The following is a 22686-nucleotide window of genomic DNA, read 5'->3' as shown; positions in this document are numbered from 1 at the left end:
CCCAGCGTCGTCACCCCAGGTGGCTTCTGAAGTCTGGGAGGTGGCTGAGCAGTGCCAGGCACCAGCAAGGGTAAAGGGTCCCACCCCAGAGTGAACAGGACAGCATGGAGACAAACATCCCCGAATTACCGCTCCGCTTCTGGGCATCCTGGCCCATAGGAAAGCAAGAGGAAAAAAGTAATTTTAAAGAATCAACAGGCGATCCTGGAAGAAGTAAGTTCACAGCAGGATGAGGCATGGTGAAGAACCGGCAGAAAACCCATTCAAGGAGGGAGGGAAAACAAAGGAGCTGGAAAATCCCACATTAGCACAGAGTTACATCATGCGAGGCCGTAGCACGGCGGATTCGGAGTGAGTCACCGAGCAGCGCGCAGCCGCCCCCATGGGAGACGCGGGGCCAAGCCAAGAGCCGGGCCTTGGAGTCAGTCCTGATGAGAAGCAAAGGTCTTCCTCTCTTTCTTTCCTTTCCCTAATTTACTTGGAAGGAGGTGGATGTTCGTAGCCAAAGAGTTTCATAAACAAAAGCAACTGTTTTTTTTTTTTAAAAAATCTCCTCATTCTGAATAAAAGGTTTGGCTCTTTTTCATATATTTTAAGCATTCCTGAAAGCCATCATTTGCGGAGAAGGAAAGCCTCTTACATTCACCATCTCAAACAACTGGACTTTATCAGTCCCATTGTAAACCTTCCGCCTGAGGCTGGTTTAACTCTGTAGCCTACTGGAAATTTTTCAATGAAAACTGTTCTCAGCGGAAAAATGACAACACGCACAAGCTTTTTTGGCGTTTTCATCAACATCTGGACGCAAACATCAAAACTCATAGTACTCTCTGGTTTGTGGAAACCCTAGCCACTATCGCCCCGCGTCGATCGAAGCTCTGGTTTAGCAACCCCGTACGCCCGCAGAGCAGTGCTGGCTGCGAGCGGCGGCCCCGATGCGGGGAGAATCGGGGTGCAGCCGCCCAGCAGAGGGGTCCTGCTGTGCTCACGGGCAGCCAAACCTGCAGGTATCACCGAAACTCCACACAGCTGGGTTTTTTCCCCAAATGAGGACCTGGGGCTGTGTCAATAAGCGCCCGCGTTCGGGCCCGCAGCCCAGGGCTGACCACGCTGCAGAGCCACCCTAAATCACCACCCGGCCCTATTCCGCTGCTCAGCCCTACAGAGCCGCTTCCCTGCCTCCATCTCCGCACCTTCCACCTACTGGCCCCAAGTAAAAGATTTGCAAAATCAGCTCCCCTGTTTCCAGCTGCCCCTAACCTTACTCATCCCCTCACCCAATGACTCTTTGCTGAGGTAGCGCCAGTGAAATCCCCGACACCGAGCCTCTGGGGGCCCGATTCCTCCAACCAACCCCACCACATAAATCAAGGATCGCCTGCCACGGTGGAAGTATCAGGACCTTCAAAAGCAAATAATACATTCAAAGGCTATTTGGCAAATTGCACTTCATTATTTACTGGATTTGGCTGGAGAGGGCACGGAAAAATGAGCAGGCACCCTCCCTATCTCTGTTCTCCATCTGCTGCTTTGAGATAACACTGGGAGAAAGTGGTTCGGTGCCCCTTTCCCTTCATCCTCATGTTACATTTTAATGCTTTGCTTTCTGTGCTCTGTGGTTACAGGGACCACCCAGGAATCCGCTCCCCTCCGCGGCTGGTTAAACGGCAGTTCGCTGCTCCCAGGCGCTATGGGGAGATGAGTCAGAGTTAGGCTACGAAAACGTTTCTAACCCCATTTTACACTGAATCACCCACGAAGACCTGTGCAGAGATGACCTCCTTAGGCACACCACGACGGCAAGGGGGGGTGACGAGGCTTTCGGCCGTGCAAAAGTGTTGCTCCTATCTCTGCAGCACAAGAGCACCGACCGCTCACCGCTCCTGCCTTCTCCTGCAGGATCCGCGCGCTGGGGTTTGCACAGAGCCAGCGACTCAATTTTTCGGTAGCAGAGGATAGGGTTTCGGTTTAGTAAGGTGAACGCTGAGCTCTGCACAAACAAAATGTCAAAACATGGAATACTTAAAAGCGATTCCCAGAGAGAGGTCACCGGAGAAGCAAACGCCCTATTTTCAAATTCAAAAAAAAAAGCCGAGTGCCAAAGGAGGTTTTCTGTTTAAACACCAAAACAAACCAAAATGTGCATTTCAAGGCTTCTCCTTCAAAACAAGTTGCGTTGGGAAAATTCAGAGTTGAAACATCATCTGCATTTTTTCCTGTTAGACCGCTAGTTGAAATTTCTTCAGAACACAAAACAGCTGAAAAGCCCCAAGCCTGCAAACGCTTGCAGAAGCCTAATTTTAGTCAGCAGTGTCCCACATCTATAGAAGAGCTCACATGTGTAAAATTAAATGGGTTTGTAAAGCTCTGCATACGTGTTTGTGGACAAGTCCTGGCTGCGTGATCGGGGCCGGGGGGGGCGGGGACGGGACAGTTTTTATCTCAGTTCTGCCTCCACTGGTTTTGAGATACTGAATTTACCTCGGTGGCATTTTCTTTGCTGATTCCTGCGTGCGCCAAGGTAACGAAGGGCTTTATAGGGCTTTATTCTGCTCTGCCCAGTGTGACTTTGCTGGGCGCAGGGAGCTGGCAGCAGGATCGAGCCCTGGTGCTGTCCTCCAGCGCCCACGGAGGAGCCGCTCGCCTGCAGCCTGCGGTGCGCAAAGGTCAGAGCCAAGCAGAATTTCAGCAACAAAAGCAAGGCCAGGCTTAGCTCCCCCGGTTTCAGCTTTCACTGTCATCTGAAACCCGTTTCCAAGATTTTAATCAAATCTTACACAAATAAAACGTCCCCTCTCGTGCACCTCCCGCTGCCCACAAAGCACGCACACACGCGTGCATGCGCACGGGCGCGGAGCATCGGCCAGCGCCGAGCCCAGCTGCTGCACCCAAGCCTGGCTGGGAAACGTCGGGTTTCAATCCGAAAAGCAAGCACAGCAGCGGGGGCCAGCTTTGCATCCCGGGCTAGGGTTGCTGCCTCGTTTTTACGACGCCCATTAAAGCCTCATCTACACGGCTCGCGCGTGCAGCGCGCTGCCTCGATGCCACGTCTCCCGCTGCTGCCGTTGTACCGGCGGGGAACTGCATTTGATTTTCCTCCTGGGAGACCAGGCAGGGTATTCTGGTTTGAGTTTTAAACACTAACAGGAGTTGCAGGCGCTCTGGAAAATTATGTCACATCATCTCCAGCATGTGTAGAGCAGAGATAAGTAATTTGCCTTACACGGTGGGAAAGCAGGGAGGGACATCTATGCAAGTGGCTGCAGCTTTGCAAAGCGAGGAGGGGTCTAGGGGCTCAATTTAAGACCACGGAGGCTTCTCAAAACCAGCTCCCTGCTCTTCCTCCAGCTCCCTGACATCCCCGGGGACCAAACTTCAGAAGGGCAAAAGGATGCTAACAATCCTGCCACGGCCAAGAGCACCGCATCCCTACGTGGCTTTTGAGCTAAAGGCTTCCTACCCCAAACCCAGCGCCCCGCTGTGCTGGCTGTTGGGCAGGCGGTCACGGAGCCTGTGAGAAAACCAGCCAGCAAACGGACAAAGAGGCCAAGATCACCGAGTTCATCTCCCAGCCAAATTCCTATCCTGCTCTCACCAGGCTCCGCATGTATAAACTATTCCTACACTTCTGATCTTTTTAAAGGGCTACGATTTACAAACTTTAGGGATTTTGACCTTAAAACACAAGCGACTCCGCTGCACGTCAAAACATTAGCATCTGATTGCATAAGCAAAATAAATGGCAGTAAAGAAAAAAAGTGGGAGGATGGGAGCAAAGTCATTTTTCTCCCGAATTTCCACTCGGAGTCAATGCCCCCTTTAAGCTCCCCGCAGCCACTCACTTTGTTTCCCATCAAAAGCCCCAGTGTGGCCTTGTCCAGTCCCCGCGATTTTACACAGTAGCCTGCGTGTAAATGGATGCCCAGCGGGTCAGAGCGGGGGCAGCTGACCCGGCAGCCCCCTCCTGCCCTTGCTCTGATGGATGGACACCCGGGTCAGGAACCCAGCACGCCGCTGTCGCAGGTAAAAGCCTGCTCCCTGCCCTGCCTCCTCTCCTGGGACATGGCAAATCCCACAGCCTGCTGGCATCGCCAGGATTTGGGGGGCACCTTGGAGACCTGAAGGCGGCACGGGGCAAGTGTGTGATGGTGTCGAACCAGGTGAAGTCAAGAAAATCAGCTCTCCAGGACTGTGCATCCAACAGCTGCTGATTTACTCCTGAATTCCTCGTAAGAGCTCAGTCCTTGAGCCCCGGCGTGTCTCCTGAGCAGGCCGAGATGCTCCTGTGAGCACCCAAAGCTCCGGGATGCTCCTACAAGCACCGTTTGGCTCTGCTGGAGGGCAACCAAAGGCCCTGGGGCAGCGAGGAGGCCGTGTCCCCCAGAAGCCTCATTCACAGCATCGTCCGCCTGGGCTAAGGGCTTCTGCCACCCCAGGGTCGTCCCACCTCGAGGTGCCCATGGTCCCGCACAAGTCCCCACTTCTGGACGCCTGCGATGGAGTGAAATGAGTTTCTCAGAGGCCCAGCAAGGGGGGACGAGGATTTGCTCTCTTACCTTCTTCCCGCGTGCCTGCAGTGAGCCTGCGAGCACCCAGCTCCAGCCCTCTCCATCTCCAGCTCACCCCAACCCACCACCCCGGAGCTCCTCTACCAGCCACCAGGAGCAAAACTAGGGCAGAGGTAGTGATGGGGGAGGCTGAAACACGGACAATTCCCAAAGTCTCCCAGCTGGCCGGGTTCAGCAGCTGAGAAACCTTTCTCAGGAAGAGAGGAGGCTGGAGAGAGGGGGGCCGGGAGCTGAGACCCTTCCCACGCCCCCCGATGGAGCAGAGGCAGCTCGGGCACAGCAGCACCATCTCCCACCACCTCCCACCACCTCCCACCATCTCCCACCACCTCCCACCACCTCCCACCTCAGGTTTTCCCCCCCAGGGCAAGGTTTGCCTTTCCCAGGTACCCGGCTCCGCAGCAGGGCAGGAGCGCCTGGGCGAATAACCCCAGCTGAGCCCCAGTTATTTAGGCAGGATTAGGCAAAAATTTGTCTGCACTTTTGAACTGTTTTCACAAGCGTAGCCTCTCACTCCCACGCAGGAAGCAGGAGCGGAGCCGGCCTGTTCCAATTAGGGCTCCTTGGACTGAAAGGGCAGTGAAACTCGGGGGGAGGAAAGGAAAACCGGGACAGAAAGCTGGAAAAAAAGGGAACAGAGGGAAAACCAGGGAACAAGGAGGGGTTGGGGAGGAAGGACTTGCACAGGGAGATGTTGGGGACTGAGGGCAGGGAGGGGAGAGAGACTCGGTACCCCTTTCTGCAGCACCCTGCCAGAGACCGGCCCTCTTTCTCTCTCCAAGGCACGGCACAACAGGGACTGACAGTTGCTATTTTAATTTAAAATAAATACATTTTTTTTAAAAAAAGAAAAATAAGTCATTTTTTTTCCCCCTTCAAGCAGTGAAAAATAAATACTCTGAGATGAAAGCCGGGCTTGAGGAGAAAAACAAGAGAGGAAACCGAAAGCCCGCACTGCTTAGCGCTGCAAAAAGCACAACAAAGCCAGCTTTCTTCCGGCATTCAGCAGCTTTCTTATGGAGATGCCGTGTGGCACGGGGGCCAGCTCTCCCACTACATAAAGGGCCTGGAAACTCGTCTTTCCTAAACGCAGATGAAAGCATTTCTCCCAAGTTTGCACTTGGAGCATCACAGCGAGCGGGGAATGGGGAAGGTTAAGAGGCGGGTGGGCCTGGCTGTCGGGTTGGGATGCTCTCGCTGTTCAGCCTCAGCCTTTGGGATAAATTGTGTAAATCTCGCACATCTTGGGATAGAAGATGCTCTCGCCCGCAGGGTGATGGCCCCCAGACCATCTCACCACCAGGGTGTTTCACCTCAAAGACCCTTGTTCTGAACAGGGCTGGCTTTAAAGCAAGGAAAGCGAGGAAAACGGGACACGGAGCAACCTAAAAAGGGTGTCGGGGTTTGTTCTGGCTCTGGTTTTGTGCAGCTGCCAAGGGAGCAGGCAGCAGCACCAGCTGGTGAAAGGATGCTTCACCCGCCATCCGAGTGCCATCACGCTCACCGGCAGACCCTGCTTCGCCCTCCAAGCCTGCCTGCTGCCCTTGTTAATGTTTTTTTTCCATTCCCTCAATCACAGCTTTATAATGTGGGTGTTGGACAGAGATCCTGGGAAAGCGGCATCCCCTGCAGTCACAGGGGCTCGCTCCTCCCCGGCTTTCATGGGGGAGAAGCACAAGAGAAACCCCTGGATCGAAGCGAAGCAAAACCACAGGGTTTGAGTCAACGCTCGCTGCAATTATGGGAAAGCTTCCCCCGCCTCAGCAGGCAGGACAGGACCTAGGGCTCGTCTTCCCGCGGCAACCGGGAGCCGGGCTTCCCTCGGTGCAGGGCGTCGCTCCATCCTCCCTGTCTCGGCTGCTGGAAGGAGCGCAGATGGCTAAGAGCAAGCACCGAGGAGATGCAGCCACCTCTGGGGTTAGCGAACGCGGCCATGGTTTAACGACACCCGTCAAAACTATGCAAAGCAGTCAGCGAAGGCAGCAGAAAGATTTTTCCACCGAGGTGAAGCAACGGCAGAGGTTAGGCCACGCTACGAGGCAGGCTGGTCGCAGCGGTTTAGCTGCAGCATCGCTGTGAACCCAGCGAGAGCCCCCCGCAAACAAACCCTCGTGAAGCAGCTTCGAAACGGCTCCTCCGGCTTTACATCTCAGACCAGCGTGATTAAAAACTCGCGCAAGCCTTTCCCGAACGCGCTGGCTGGCCTGACCGCAGAGCCCAGGTTTCATTCAACCCGTGCAAAGCCCACGCATGTGCAGGCTGAACGCGCGGGTCAGCACCTTGCAGGTGGCCACGGCGGGAGGCTGCGAAGAGCTGCAGCCAGCAGAGCCAGCAAAAACCCTCTCCGTGTGCCCCAGCCACTCCTGCCCAGGCGTCCGAGCCTCTTCTTTTGGTGGTCAGGCCCTTACCACCCTATACCCTCCTAATTTTCCTTGCAAACACCACATGAGCCAGGGCATCCCTCCAATTATGGGATTAGCATCTTGTTTTCGGGCTGCTTTGCCTTCACGCCCCCCCTTAGGAGAGCTGGGAGGACGCTCCCTGCCTCTCCCGGAGCTAGGGCTCTCCTACGAGACGTGCTTCCCCTGTGCTAATTCACTCTAATCCCCGCTAACCGCTTTGCTAAATAGCTCTAATCCTCATGCACAGACACACGCACACTAATGGGAGCGCGGGGTGGGCTCGGCAAAGCCTGTAATGGACACCCAGCCCCGGCTGGAAGGAGGTCAAGTGTGAAGAGCGAGCCCAGGTCACGCCTGTGTCAGCCGCCCCGCATCGGCGCCCCGGCTCCGGGAGATGCTCCCCCACAAACCAGCAGCGAAAACCCAGCTTCTCACACCCCACGTCCCTGCAGCAAAGCTCGAATTGCTCAACAGGAATGGGGGGGGGGGGGGGGAACAAAAAAACAACTCCCCAAACCGAGTGATTCTGACTGAGCAAACAACCAGATACGCGTTCGCTGCTTGGATCGGTGCCCGAGGTATTCAAACGGCTCACGCCTGGGCCCAGAGGCCTCTTGAAATTCCCTGCCCGCTGCTGGTTCGGCTGGAAGCCCTGCGAGGTTTAATGGCCCTTGAGGTTTGCGCAGCCGCAGGAGCACGGCCTGAGCCCGTCCCAAGGCAAACCCACGCCTGGGCTCCGGCGCTGCGAGGAGGAGACAGCGGTGCAGGTCTGTGCTCAGCGCTTCCCACCGTCCGCCAGAGCCTCCTTTCTTCCCAACCAGGTGAAAAACAGGCCTCGTGCTGTTCTCACCTCGGGCCTCAGGCTGGCAATGCCACCTCGGGCACCTCTGCTGAAGCGACACGACCGGAGGGCTCATCCCTGGCGTCCGAGGCACCCCAGCACCGTGGCGCAGATTTGGTTGGGACCGCACGAGCACGCCCAGGTGCTATCGGGGCACTGCTGTAATCGCACCCGAGCAGTTCAGATCGCACGCCTCCCTGTCCAAACGAGCCCTGCGTCTCTCCTCCAGACACCAATCTCTCCCGGACCCGCGGGCAGGACGGACGTGCAGTGGGCATTCGGCTCCATCGCCTCCAGCCTCTCGCTCCGCTCTGCCCCGGGGAGGCACCGCGCTGCCGAACCGCACGTGGCAGCCTCCCGAAAAGGGAGAGCAGCGATGTCGCAAGCCGGGGCTGAGGTTAATCAGCAGGATGTTGTGTGAGGAAGATGCTGTCAGGCTAGGAAGTGTGAAAAGGGAAGGCTGAGATCTCTTGGCAGGGATGTCCCCTCGCAGCAGGGATGCGAGCCAAGGGACTTTCGGTCACGTTTCGGCCTTCCACCACCCCACAGACAGATCCCAACCCCCAAGTCTGCTCAGACACACCTGGACGACGTGCGTGCCAACACGCTTTGTTAGCAGCTACACACAACCTCACAGCCCGAGAGGGTTTCGCTGCATATGCGTGGTCACAAGAAATGACTTTGTGCCCAGAATGAAAAACGGAGCAGTCGTTTTTGCCGTCCAGCACCAGGACACGACACACTCCCAGTGCCATCCAGCACCATGACACGACACGCTCCCAGTGCCGTCCAGCACCATGACACGACACGCTCCCAGTGCAGACGGACTCCACGGATATCCCTGCTACTGGGAGTCCACTGCCAGACTGGTCCTGAAAGGGATCCCCAATTCTCCTGGCCTCAGAACGGGATTAGACATGAAAGGAGGGGCTTGGCCGAGCGTCTGCTTTTCCTTCCCCTCCGATCCGTCCCAAGGAATTCCCCAACCTTCACTTGATTTCCAGCCCAGGTCCTGCGTAAACGGATCTCTGTGTCTCAGCATCAGCCCTTGCCCCAGGCTGCATCGGTGCCACGTCACGCCCGACACGTGGCTCCCACATGGCATGGCACGGGCTGAAGCGCCCTCGGGCCAAGATGAGGCTCGAGCCCCGGAGTATCTCCCTCCACATCAAAGCTGCTCTCCTCCACTCGCCAGCTCTCCTCCATACACCGCGGCGTGGCCGAGCTGAAGGGCAGGACCTGCCGCAGACAGCACGGTGCTGGTGTCCGCGCAAGCAAAACACAGGCAGACCTCGAGGGGAAGGTGCCTACAGATACTCCTACGGCATTCCTCGTGCCCAGGACACGTCCCCGTGATGCAGGAAGCACGAAGCCAGCCAGCCAGAAGCGACCGAGCCGCCGGCGAGGAGGGAAGGCTCGGCAGCTCTGGGTCACCTCCCGAGCACGCACGCTGCCCCGGGGCAGCAGGCTACGGGGGCGAAGCTTGCCACATCGCTCTGCAGCTGCAGATTCCTGCCGCCCGGCCCGCCCCACCTCCGCAGCCTCCCCGGCCAACCCTTTGCTCCGGGGCAGCGCCAGGCAGACGCAGAGCCAAGCCTGCGATAAACCGCTGCCGATTGCTCAACGGGACAGCGCAAGTTGCAGCGTATCACATCCCCATGGATTGCACCGGGACCGCCGCTGCCTTACCCGGAGAAAGCCCTTCTTCAGTTATTAGGCCTGGGATAGCATCTTTTCCTCCCTGTGCAGCAGGGTTTTGGCTCAGCCCAGGAAGCACGGGCAGCACCCGTGGACGAGGAGCCCGGTCACACCACGACCACCGGGTCCCCGTCCCGCTGCGTCACCTCGGCCCTCTCCGCCCGGGGACCTGTCACGGGGCACGAGGACTCCAGGTCTGCCCTCCCGTATCAGGCCGAGCCGTCCGGCTTTGCAGTTACAAAAGGAGAAGAGGAGAGATTAGAGTATTTAGCTTGGAAATCAAATAATTGCACAGGCTTTGGCAAACAGATCGGGGTTGGGAGGTCGGAGCGCGGCTGGCAAATCTCAGCACTGTTTGCTCTGACTAAATAATATTGGACCAAGGATAATCAATCACTTTAATCCACAAAATTATTTATAACTCTTTAGAACAAACAGTCAGCTCTGCTGGCTGCTGCCAAGAGATCGCAGGTAGCGTAACAATCCGTATACCTCCAACTCCCCTGCTCTGTACGTGAATTTACTTCTCTGCATCACTGGATTTGCTGCTGATGAAGGCTTGCACTTGCCGGTACCCTGAGCTCCCCACTCTGGAGGTATCCTCCCTCTCTTTCAGTGGCTCACAAATACACACAACAGCCCCCCGCAGCTGAAATCAAAACCGAAGTAGCTTGCGATATTCATTGCACGGCCCACGCATCTCCCCTGCGCTAGCTGCATCCCTCAGGGCAGCAGCATTTAACAGGAGGGGAGAAAGCAACCCAAGAGAAGGGGCCGGGGATCCTCAAAGCAAAGGAGCTCTTCTCTTTGCTTTGGTGGCTGGACAAAAAGAACCTCACCTCCTGGGCTCCCCCAGCACCACGAGCACCAGGCCCCCCCAGGGCCGTGACTCCACTACTGCCACCCCACAGCTGCGAGCGGTCCTGAGCCCCGAAGGACACCTCCACGGGCACCACGAGCACCACAGCAGCAGCCAGCTCCACGCCATCCTGTCCCATCCCACGGACAAGAATCGCGTGTGCGGCTCAAACATTTCAAAAACAGCTAAAACATTTCCACGTAGCAGCCGGGAGACGGGCAGGCTCCAACAGACCAGCCCAGCAGCCGAAAAACGGGAAGGGTTTTTCTGGCTGGGCTGAAAGCCGGGCAAGCGAAAGTATTGCTGCGGGAAGGCGCACGGGGACCGGCTGCAGTTGGCCTCGGGGCAGCGAGGGGACAAGGGACAAGGCCACGCCGGGATGCCGCCTGCCAGCCGGGCACTGCTTCGCCTCCCTGTCCCCGCTGCTGGGGCACACGGTGCCTCTGCGGGGCCAAGGGCAGCGCCGGGCTGGCTGGCACACGGCCCGCTCCCATCCCCAGCTGCGCAGAGCTCCCTGAAGTCCGCAGAAAGAGACCGAATTTCTCCTCTCCACCCACCTCGGAGAGCTGAAGCATCCCCTGGAGGGGACCCTGCGTTGGTGTCAGCCACAGAGGGGACCAAGGGTGCAGGAAATCACCTTGGTTTAAGGCGGGGAGCACGAATCCGGCCCCACTTTCTTTTCTCCACACTTCAGTATTTCCCTGTAAGTTAAGAGGAGACTGAACCAAGCTCAGCTCCTGCAGTGGTGGAGGCCAGAAACAGCCCTGGGATTAACCTGGGCCGCAGAGCTCTCCGGCCCGCGCTGGACAGTCCTCGGGAACACTGGTGCCAGGCAGACCTCATCTCACAACGTCCCAGGAACAGTTCTAGTTCTCCTTCTGGTTTTATCGTTTTGAAGCAGACAAAGGGGATTTTCCCAAGCACATAGGTGGCTGAAGAGCCCCGGAAATAAACCTCCTCCATCCCTCTCCCCAGCCGTGTTTCAGGCACCAGGTAGACAGAAGCACAGCCCTCCCAAAAACCAGGGCTTTGCCCCGTTCAGGCTGCCCCGTGCAACCTGCAGGCTCTCGAGCAGCCCCACAAAGGAGGGCAGGGGTCTTCCCAAATGACTCCAGGAAGGTTTCCTCTTCCAGCTCCGACTTCTAGGAAACTTCCCACCGGGACAGGGACCAGAGCAGCGACTGGGCCAGACGAGGGAGGTGGGAGTGAGCGGGGGAAGGCAGCCAAAGGCAGGCTGGGCTGCCCCATCGGCTTTAGTCATCCCCATCCCGGTGCCAAGGGCTGTCCAGGACGGGGATTATTTCACCTACTGGCCTCGGCCTGGACCGCTGGGGGCTGGCAGGGACAAACTGGGGGGCTGGAGGTGCTCCGACCTGCCCAGAGGAAGCCCCGACTTTGGAAACCTCAGCACGGGCTGTGGAGAAGAGGGGGGAGAGGCTGAGATGCTCGCAGCCTCGCATCCACCCCGCGCGCAGCATCCGGAAGCTATTAAGGAATTACAGCCTCGCTGGCCCCGAGCCTTCCCCGGCAGAAGTGCCTGGGAGCAGATGGTGAAAGGGCTGATTGAATTCGGCTGCTCGGGCCAAGAGGCTATTAGGAGGAGACGCAAATGGAGAAGGGGGTGGGGGCGTCATTCGGCTACTCAGGAGCAGGGAGCTGGTGTCAGGAACTCCGGGAATCCTCCGAAACAAGCCCCGGGATGCTGCAGCAGGGACCGGGCTGGGTGGCTCGTGGGAGCGAACATCCCCGCTGCCCTCAGCCCTGCTCAGGGGCTGGGGCAAAACCAGTAAGGGTACGGGGAGCAGGAGCCACGGGCTGGTTCCTGCCTGCAGGCACCTCCAAAGACAGCACGGGACGCCGGCACAGTCCCTGAGGTCGCAGCCTCCCGAGCCTCGAGGCAGGGTGAGGAGGAGGACGAGGCACCCGGAGCTGTCGGCTCGGCAGCCCTGCCCACCCACGGGGCCAGCAAAATGCAGGCTTGCAAAGGTCCTTGCTTACCAACCTGGTCTCATCCCAGCCCGTCCCCAGAGGCAGTGGGAAGGCACGCGAGCAGACCTCCCAAAGCGCCTTTCGGAAGGGGATGGGACTCAAGGGATTCTCGATGGGGAGGAGGTGGGGGGAAATGGCCAGGGTGAGAGAGACGTGCAGTATCAAAAGAAAAAGAAAAAAAAAAGTCTAAGAAGCATAAATATGGTTCATAAGTCACCCGGAAGGTAAGGCTGGTGCCTGGAAGGCAGCTAGCAAACACTGATGGAAGAACCAAAATCGCCTGGAGGCGAAGGAAGGGTTTTTAAATCCCTGGGAAGTGGGGGAAGTAAAAGGATGAATGACCCAAAAAGCAACACAAAGCCCGGCACTGGGCTCCCTGCCCTGGCAAGCCAGCTCCACGTCCCCGCAGCTCTGTGCCCGGAGGGGGGCAGGCACCGGCTGCAGGGCCCGGCCGTCTCCGAGCCCCCCTCTCCTTTCCGAGGAGCGGCTCCCACCAAGTCCCCGGGGCTGCCCTGGCTCGCCGCCCCGGCTCCCCGAGGTTGGGCAATCGCGAGCCTCGTCAGGGCTCTGACGAAGGCGCGGCCATGGAGCACTCCGTGACCGTAAGGGGATCTTTTTGGAGCAATCTTTTCCGAGACAAGTCATGAGATTGTTTCTTTGCCTGGAATTCGCTCCCGCGGCTCCCATCGGCCCTGGACTGCTGAGTCAAGAGACCGCCGGGCTGTGCCCTCCAGATGAGTAAATAAATTGCCACGGGGAGCGGCGGGGCGGCAGCGGGATGAAAGGAGGGAGGGGACGGCTGCGATGACTCCCCGGCCCCGCGCACGCATTCGGCGGGGACACGGCCGGGCTTGGCCGCGGGCTGCGCGGGGAATTAGTCACCGGGTTAGCGAGCGCAGCTACAGGCGCTGGCGCGCAGCTGTTTAAAGGCACACTATCCCTCCCCTTTGCTTTTCTTCTTTTTCTTCTTTTTCTTCCAATTTCCCTTTCTATTTTTTTTTTTTTAGGCTATCCAGAAGCCTAACTCTGGCTTTCAATGGCCGCTTGGAGCCGGCAGCCCAAGCACACCCAAAGCACGCCTGCAGATGCCAAGGGGCGCGGGCTCGCTGCTGGCGCAGCCCTGGCACCAGCCGCCCCCGCCAGCCCCGTCCCTCCGAGCCCCGTTGACGTAACCCGCTCCTCCGCTGGTTGCGCCGGGTCACTCTATAGGATCCATATGGCAGCGGCTGCTCGGGGTTCAGCCGTTTGAACGCAGGAACATGCAAGAGTCATCCAGCTCGAAGGCAAAACACACGCACGGCCGGGGCCTTTCAAGTCGCGAGCTTTAGAGCCAGCTCCAAATCTGGAGCCGCTTAAAGGGATGGAAAACAGCGCCAGTGACTAAGTACCCTGCTGGGCCACGGCTACCGTGACAGCCCCGAAACCCCACTGCTGACGTTGGAAATCGAAACTTTCCCAGCACAGCGGCACGAGGCGCGCGCGGCTTCGCGGCAGCACCGCGCTTCCCAGAACCGGGGACGGGACCGCGACGGCGAGCCCGGATCTCACCGCGTCCCTTCACGGGCAGGGCTGCGAGAAATGCCGCCGCATCTGCCTGACGAGGATGGAGCAGACGAGTTTTTCCCCCGCTCCGGCTCCAAAGCTGGGGTAATCGCATTTACCGACCCCACCGAGCTGTTCAGAGGGACGCAGGGTCGGGTAATGTGCCTTGAGCGGTTTAAAAGAGAAAGCACTTGGCACTGCGCTGGAAAACCGCTTCTAACAATGATGTGTAAAAAAAGCCTGAGCTTCACGTGTTCCACTACAGCTTTTTTTAATTTTTTTCAGTGGAAAAAGCCAGGAGTGCTCAGCTTTTGCAAGTTGTTTCTTATGACGGTTCAGGTTTCGGTAAACAACTTCTCAAAACTAAAAGGTAAAAGAAAAAAAAAAAACGCCTTGCTGCTCTACAGCTTCCAGAACATTGACCAAAACAGAGCGGTTTTGCACAAACACATGCAGACACCTATGAAAAAAAAAAAAAAAGAAAAAAAAACTTTCATGTGGGTCAAAAAGCCACATTTTGATTACTGTGATAGATGGTGCTAACAGGAAAAGAAAAGAAAGCAACACAAAACAAACCCCAAAGCACTTCCCAGTGTCCGGCTCCAGTTTCTGGGGCAGCTTTCCCTTAGTCAGCACTTTTCATCCAGAGACCTCCCTCCAGAGGCAGCATCCTCACCTCCGGCAGCTCAAATCCCAGCCCGCTGCCACCAAGAGGACACACAGCCCTCATCCCGCTGCGCGGGACTCTTGCTTCCCAGGGGGAACCAGAAAACCTGCACATGGAAAGCAGGGGGAGACCGGGGGCACGCAGCAGGCGATGTCCCCATGCCCTTGCTGCAGCGTAATGGTGGCACTGTGCCTCAGTTTCCCCTAAAAATAGGTCTTTGAGCCTTTCTCCTTGCCATCTTTTGGTGTCAGATGACGGAATCGGTTCCCCTGAGGTTTTGGGGCTGAGCACCCCACACATGAACACACGGCAAAGCCCCACTGCCTTGTTCCTCTTGCAGCCATCTGAAGAATGCCCTGGAACCACGTCAAATATTTTAAATGAGATGGGGGGAGAGGGGGCACCGGGAGGGGAGGGAGCAGGGAGCCGCTCGGCTTTTGACTCAGTGTCTGGCTTCTTTCATCAAACCCACATTCCTAATCATGCCATCACCCTCCGGGAAAGTGCGACAACATACATAATCCATGTGGAGCCAATTTAAAATCCCCTCCATGTAAGAAAACGCGTTTCATTCATTAACAAGCTCGGAATGCTTAGCTGGGGCGAGGAGCTGGCCTGCAGCTCCGCAGCCAGCCCAGCACGAGGGAGGCGTTCCTACACCGCTCTGGGGCAGGGCCACATCCCACAGGGGACCAGTCCCCTGCTACAAACCCACCCAGGGTGCAGGGCTCGGCACACCGCAGGCACTTGTCGCGGCCTGAATCGTGCCGTGTGTGCGTGCACCGAGCGCCTGAGATGGATGGAGGGCTCTGTAAGGCCAGGAGAAGTCGAACACCTGGGGCAGGGGATGGCAGGGGATGGCTGCTCCGTCTCGTTTGGGCTGCGCAGCTGACTTGTTCCTGCAGAGAAGCTGCTGCCCTGCTACATCGAGAGTCTCAGGCAAAAGGTGCGGCCTCTCGATCTGTAATTAAGCTGGAGGTGTTTCAGAGGGCATCGTGGAGGCTCCCAACATCCAGTGAGTGCAGTTTGCTAACGCAGCACACAGCGATCATGGGTCAAAACTGGAGACTCCAACAACCCGCGATGCAGCTCCACGTGCACAGGAGGTCTCCAAAATCCTCTAAAGACCCACAACAGTGGTCTCCCAGAGAGAACCACAGAAACAAGGGGATTTTCCTTTCTAGGAAGGAAAGCTGCTATCTATTCCTTGAGTTTGCAAACGACTGGGCTCTAGGAGGGTACTTTTCAGGCCAGGAACATTGCTCCACAGGACCCAGATGCAGGAGTGCACAGCACAGCACCCCGGTGGCTTCTTGCAGATATACAGCAAAGCCGGCGTGCAGTGCATGGAGCAGGGCGCTGAATGGAGGGTGCTGGGCATCGCCCGTGATTCGAGACATGCCCCAAAGCTGTGCAAGATCAGCGAGATCAGGGAGGTGCTGGGGAAAAACATACCGTGCAAACACAGCCCTGCGCAGGCAGACGTCGTCGCAGTGACTTGATGCCATTCATGTCACCAAGACCAAACCAAACCTCATATATTTGCCGGCTGAGTGGCAAAAAGAAAAAAAAAAAAACAACACCAAAGATGTGCAGTTTCACCTCACAGTTCAGAAAGAGGCGAGCAACGGTGAGCAGCCCTGGGTTTGCTCCCCAGCTAAATAAGCCAGAAGTTACTGAGCCACCCACCACAAGAGAACAGAATAACTCTGAGCACCTCCGAACGCAAGCACCGCGAGTTTTGCTGCCCTCCGAACACTCGCAGCCTTGCAGAAGCTCAGGTTTTGCGTGCAAACTTTTGCAGTCTCTTAATGTTACAGGCTTTCAGACCCAGCAGTTCTCTACGGTCTAGATATGAAGGCTGAGCCCTTTAACCAAATTACTAACTGAAACCACGCTGATTTGTATTTTTTTTTTCATTTTTATTTTTTCGCCATCTCTCTGGACCAGACATTGAACTACAGATCGCCTCTGGACAGGAGTCACTCCCTTATTCAAGGAGATATTCAGGCAGATAAGGCAGATTTGCACATTTTCACATAATTACCACCAGAGCCTGCAGCAGTCGCGGGCACAAACCCTGCAACCCGGGGCAGTCTGGACGGGCAGCTGAATGGAGCACAGCTACGGACTGAGCGCCCGGAGACACAGAGTGGTACCGAAGCCAGCCTGCGAGGCTCCCCTTGGCATCCCAGCCCGCGGGAGAGCTGCTATCTCCGGAGCCATCTCACGATTTTGTCGTCAGGAAGAGCAAAAGTAAATTCCACAGAAACCCAGCACAGCCGCTGCGGCCCAAACGAAACCTCTTTAGGACTCAAGTGCCCCCCCCGCCCCCCCAGATTCCACCGCACCTGGGAAAAATGTAGAAGCTTGTAGGAGAATCAATAAATATTTATTGTTTAACCAGCAGTATTTTGACTGGGGATGTAAGCATGGCCCGATGCCAGTGAAACCAGAGCCTTCTTGGCCGGCACTGCAAACAAATTTTTTTTTCTGTATCTAGTTGGGAGATTATAAACTACACAACGAGGGAAAAAAAAAAGAAAAAAAAAAGAAACAAGGCAGTGAGCAGCTTAGTCACGGAAGAGGAACAAAAGAGCTGCGATGCATAACTATGTCGCGGGTTAAAAAAAAAAAAAAAAGGGACGCAGGCCCAATTTTGGGCTGCCAGACAGCTGCAGAGTTTGTATCAGCTACAGATTTGTCCCACTGGCTTCTGCAGCGCTGAGGCTTTACGCTGGATCAGAGCATATATCCCTGGCTTCAGCGGAGCGAGGCCGATTTGGACAAGCTGCAAACTGGCCCGTAACTCACGGCCGACAAGTGAATCTGGGGAAGACGGATTTCGGTCGGTCCCCGCCGCTCCTGTCGGGGGTCCCCAGCTTCACGGTGCCACGAACGGCCACAGCCCCTGCCCCCAGGGGAACGTGCATCTCCAAGCAAAGCTGATCGTCCCTCCCGGCTTCGCTTCAGTCGGTGCCCTGGCACCGCCCTACCGAGCCCGGCTCTTCCCCTGAGCAAAAGGCATAAGCCTGTAGGATGCCAGCAGCTCGGTCCTTTCAGTTCATCCCGGGGACAGCAGGGATGCTTGCTCTCCTCAATCTCTCCTAAATGAGGTTTGCTCACCTTCAGGCAGCTCACGCGCCCACGTGAGCACCAGCTGAGGGTGCGGAGAGGAAAAGGTTCTCTTTAATTGTCTGGGACAAACCCACGGGGATTTGTTCCTTTCTTCCCCCAAATCCCGACAGAGGTACTACGACTGAAGGCAGGCACTCAGTGTGACAGCCCTGCATGCTTGCAGCCCTACACCAGATTCAGACAAGTCTGCTCTGACCCACACCCACCTCCTCCCTGAGAGGTAGCACCTGAGGTGCATCTGAGTGCCCGAGGCACGCCTGCTCGCACCACAACGGCACAGAAGGACACCAAGCCGCCTTCCGTCCCACCTCCAGCACCAGGCTGTCACCTCCAGGCCTAACCGCAGCAACCCCTTCGGGGTTTGGGGTAGCGGGACGGCAGGCAGCCTGCCCCTCAGCTCCCTTCGGAGAGCTCGCTCCTGCACGGGACTGTGCTAGCCCTTCTTTTCATAAGGCTTATCAAAGCATAGCACGCCGTAATTACATGGCGGATTAGAGGCCGCTTCGTGTAACTACACTGTAATTGCACAGTTGTTACATGCTTTGGGGAGGACACGGTGAAAAAGAGGAAGGAATGGGGCTTTGCTCCTCTTCCTTGCAAACATCCCTGCTCCCTGCACCGGAGCTAAGAGCGCCGCAGCCGGGGACGCACTTCAGGCCGCGGATCCCTGAAGGATGAAGGGTGAAGGAAAGGTGCACAGGGCATCGTCAGCTGCCCCCTTTCCAGCTCTTTTCACAGCTTTGTTCCTTAAGTAGTCGCAAGTTGGCACTAAAAAGGCTGGCGAAAGACAGACGCAGACAGTCTCCTCCCTCCTGGGAAACTGTTCCCCCATCCTAGCTGGATACCACAGCGATGGGCATTTTGTAAGTGCATAGGAAGATAATTGCTCTTTTTCAGCTCAAGTTCTCACCTCCTCCACCGGCAATCAGCATCGAAAATACCACAGGAGCCAGAGGCCCTCAATTTGTTAGAGTCTCCCTCTTGCCGGCTGAGGATTCATGCCCACACCGAACAACCCACAGCCAAAGAGGAGCTCTCACCTTTGCTGTCAACGCAGACGCAAAAACCTTCAGAAAGATGCCGGATAAAATTCTGTGCTGCCCTGAAATCTCTTCACCCTTCAGCGTTTCCTTTCCCCGGGCTTTGCTGGGTTTCCAGGCAAACCCTGGTGCGGTTTGCGTGCACGCAGCCCGTCCCAGGGAGCGCAGGCAAACGCTCCTCCAGCACCAGTACCGCAGAGGAGAGGCCAGAGGATAACTTGAAGCAGAGAGAGAGGCAACTGTTGTTTTTTTGTTTTTTTTTTTTGGTGCAGGGTTTCACCCTGCATGCAGAAATGTGGCCGTGCAAGCCACCAGGACCAGGGAACAGGGAAACTGAGTCAGGCAGAAATAGGAACAGTCCCTTGGAGGGGTGGCTGCTGACCCTGTTCTGTGCACGCACGGACTGGGGAGCAGAGGCGCGTTTGGGGACACGGGCTCTCCAGGCCGCCATCCTAAGACGTGTGATGAAGACACATTCGGGCTTGTAGAGCACTTGGCCATCTCCCTGCAGCAAGGCGCAGCGCAGGGGGGCAGACGCTTGTCAGAACATTTGCATTAAATACGAACTCCCTCTTTTGTGCACGCTAAAAGTGAAAGCAAAGGCCAAGAAGAAGAGATTGACCTGGCTCCGGGAGGCTGCGTGATGCAGCAGGTCCTCCACCCAAACACACGCTGCGCAGAGCCCGTCCACTTCCCTGCACCCTGCAGCAGCGGGAACCTTGCTGCAGCCCTGAACCGACCACGTCCCAAACCCCAAAGAGAGGGAAGGGCTCCTGCCAGATAAAAACACACCCCTGGGATGCCACCCACGCACGGGCGAACGGAAACAACGCGCCTGCGTCCCGGCTGTCCTCGGGGTCCGCATGGGAAGCGCCAAGAGGGACGGACGGGGTCCTGCCGCCTCCCGGAGCCGGGATTTCAAGGCAGACTGAGTCCTGGTTTCACGGCAGGCAGGAGCAGGCCCAGCACCGAGCTGCACCTACAGGGGAAGGAAGCGAGAGGGGAGCGGATGCAGGAGGACGGAGCCCAGCATCCCTGCCTGCCATTGCAGCCCTCCTGCAGTACCTTGTGGGAAGCCCCGGGGCAGCAACTCAGCGGCCTCATTAGCAAGAAAGGCAGTTATCTCTCAGCACTTGGGAGTCCCAATTACACACCGCCAGCTTCCAGCGAGGGTTGCGGAGCTGCTTTTAACTCTGACCGCAGAGAACAAACAGAGCTCTGCAGAACTGGAGGAAACAAATTGATTTGCAGCAGGCAGCATTTACCAGTTGCAATGTTAAGTTCCCATCAGGGTTGATTTTTACCTGCTTTGGGTTCTGACTTCAGAGGATGAACTTTCAACTGTGATTAAAAAAAAAAAAAGAAGGCTGTAAACTAAATCCCACCATCCCACTGGTGGATCAGCCACATATTTGCAATCAAAACTGTGTTAGCGTATGGTCCATCGTACCATTACGAGGAAAACCCACGCACACAGCCTGCACATTCAAGCAGGAGCCCACCACCGTGGCGTTTGGGTTCCTGACCTACTCATCTCCCTCACACATTCTTGCTGGCAGCAGCAGGGGAACTTGGCTATGGGAGCTTTGTACGACTTCACATCCCCTTTAGGTTATTTTTAAACCCTTTGGACACGCTGCAAACCTCGCTCCTACACGCAGGGGCTGCCTGCACGTGTGCTTGGAGCGGGCTTTTATTTCAAGGCAAGGAGGGGACGTTGCAGTGCAGCCAACGCATCTCTGCAGTTTTACAGGGCATCAGGCACCTGGCACATGAAACATCTCGCACAATTGAAAACCTCTGCCTGGAACGATTCTCCCTGCCTAGCATTAACCCTGTGGATGCTGTGGAGCAGATTTGCTGCCTCTCTGGCACGTAAAGGAATGAGGGGCCGGACTCATTTTGAGGCCGATGCCCATTTCAAAAGAAGGACAACGGGCACGTTTGGTGGCAGATTCCTCAAAGAGACCAAGGGCTGGGCGAGCAAGACCTCAGCAGCACTGCCAAACAGACAGGAATAGAGAAAACTTGACATCTCCTATCCAGGGCATCGATGGATGCCTGAAACAGAAGCTCCCCGCATCCATGCTCCCTCTCTCAGCATCAATCCGACCGTGCAAGAAAGCTGCAGCATTCTCTAAAAAGTTACAGGGGAAATGAGGTTAAGCCAGCTAATTGACAACACTGACCTTTCTGGCTCAGTGTTAGCACAGCCACCAAAACAGAAGCAACTGCAGCTGAAGTCGATAGGGAGTCAGCTCTTTTTTACCTTTTTGGTTTTTGTTTTTCAGTGCTCTTCCTGCCAAAGTTTAAACTTTGGGTCAACGCTAAAAATTGCTTGCTGACATAAGCTGCAAAAGAGCTTTCACAGAAGAAAATGAACTTAAGGCAGCACGAAACGCTGCGTCCTCGCTTGAGGGAAAAGGCAATTACATTGATCCCATGCTCCAACACCTAAACAACAAAGACGCCTCAGTAACACGCTGTCACCCACGCCAGGAGATGTTTAAATTTCAACAGATATTTGGTCTGAATTGAAAGACAAACAAACCCCACATCCTCCCGGCCCTGCCCCGATGAACCAGGTGTTCTTCCTATCCCATTCTCTTCCTCTGCAAGCAAGAAGCCTGCAGTCACGGCCTGGAGCACGGGAGTGAGTCTCCTGTAAACGTTCTTTTAACCCAAGCTTTAGGAATCAGAGTCAGGCCCTCAGCTGCACCAGAGCCTCTCGCTTAACCTGCAAAGGTGCTTTGGAAAATCATCCTCAGCATCCCCGCTGCGTTTTGAAGCCTGGCCCTTCGGAGCCCACACCTGAAAGCCAGGCTCAGCCTGCCCAGGGGCACAGAGCACTGCAACCGCCGCAACCGGCGGCCGGGTCCTCTGCGCGCTGCTGTCGTGCGATGGCTCACGCACAAGGCGCTGTCCCCACATCAGACCCCGTGCAGCCCGTCGGCGTGGATCCCCCAGACGTGTGCTGACTTACTGGGGCTCTCTGCGGCCAAGCTGATCCCACACGAGGCTCTATTTGAAGGCTGAGCGCTAAGCGCTGTGCGGCCGCGGCCCCCCGCGCTCCAGCAGCCAGCTGTCACTCCGCGTCCCCCCGGCAGCCCGAAATCACGTCGCCCGGTGGGACGCGATCCCCTTGCCGGATTTCCTAGAAACTCGCTAACTGCCAAAGACGCGCACAGCTCTGTTTCCATTTCCCTCAGCCCTGTGCAAAACCCAGCAGCCTCCCCTCGAGCACTGCGGGAGCTGTGGCAGGGAGGGGGGAAGCGCTGGGACCGCGTCTCGTCCCCAAGGCCAAGTCCTGTCCCTGCAGGCTCCCGGCACCGTCCCCTGCCCCGGGAGCGAGGCAGAAGCCACCGCTGAGAGCCTGGGGTCAGCCGGCACCAGGACGTGCCCAAGAGCCCTTGTTACGGTAAAAACTCAGCTACCAGCATTAACCACAGCCAGCAGCAGCTCAACTTATCGCTAGGACGACGACAACAACAACAAAAAAACACGCCTCGTTGCAGTCACACGCTGCTATCACCCCCGAGAGCTCCAGCACCCTTCCTCCACCCATTTCTTCAGAAAGGAGGGGGGGGGGGAAAGAAAAAACGTATTTAAAAAAATCAGAGCCGCGGGCGCTCCGGATTTAAACGCGGGGCATCCTCAGCACCGCCCGAGCTGTGCTCGGGGAGTTTGCAGCGGGGGCCGGGGGTCCCCGCGCCCCCCTCCTTGGGGACACTTCGTGGGGGCTCCTAAAAGCCCGGGGGGGCTCCTAAAAGCCCGGGGGGGGCTCGTCCCGTCCCCGCTCGGGGTCCAGAAGAGGGAGACGAGGCGGCTGGGGTGCGGCGCTTCTTCTTCAGGAGGAGGGAGGGAAGTCTTGAAAGTGCTCCGAAAGCAACTTCGCCTTCCCCCAGCGGTGCCGCCGGGCAGCGCCGCTCCCCTGCAGCTCGC

At 56.8% G+C, this 22686-nt stretch overlaps 1 protein-coding gene and 1 long non-coding RNA gene across 13 annotated transcripts in view; one reads left to right on the top strand and one right to left on the bottom strand.

The window, feature by feature from the left end:
• ETS1 (ETS proto-oncogene 1, transcription factor) overlaps positions 1 to 22686 on the bottom strand; it is a 77340-nt gene that overhangs the window by 25123 nt on the left and 29531 nt on the right. The gene's annotated exons all lie outside the window — the stretch shown is intronic.
• Positions 3 to 22328, top strand: LOC308182804. Its single transcript, XR_013942094.1, has 2 exons — positions 3 to 13095; positions 13365 to 22328. It is a non-coding gene; the product is annotated as an uncharacterized lncRNA (long non-coding RNA).

Source organism: Anser brachyrhynchus (genome assembly GCF_964034855.1).
Source record: "Anser brachyrhynchus genome assembly, chromosome: 25".
NCBI lineage: Eukaryota > Metazoa > Chordata > Aves > Anseriformes > Anatidae > Anser > Anser brachyrhynchus.
Note: the sequence above shows the minus strand (reverse complement) of the source record. Positions and strands in the feature narration are given on the sequence as shown.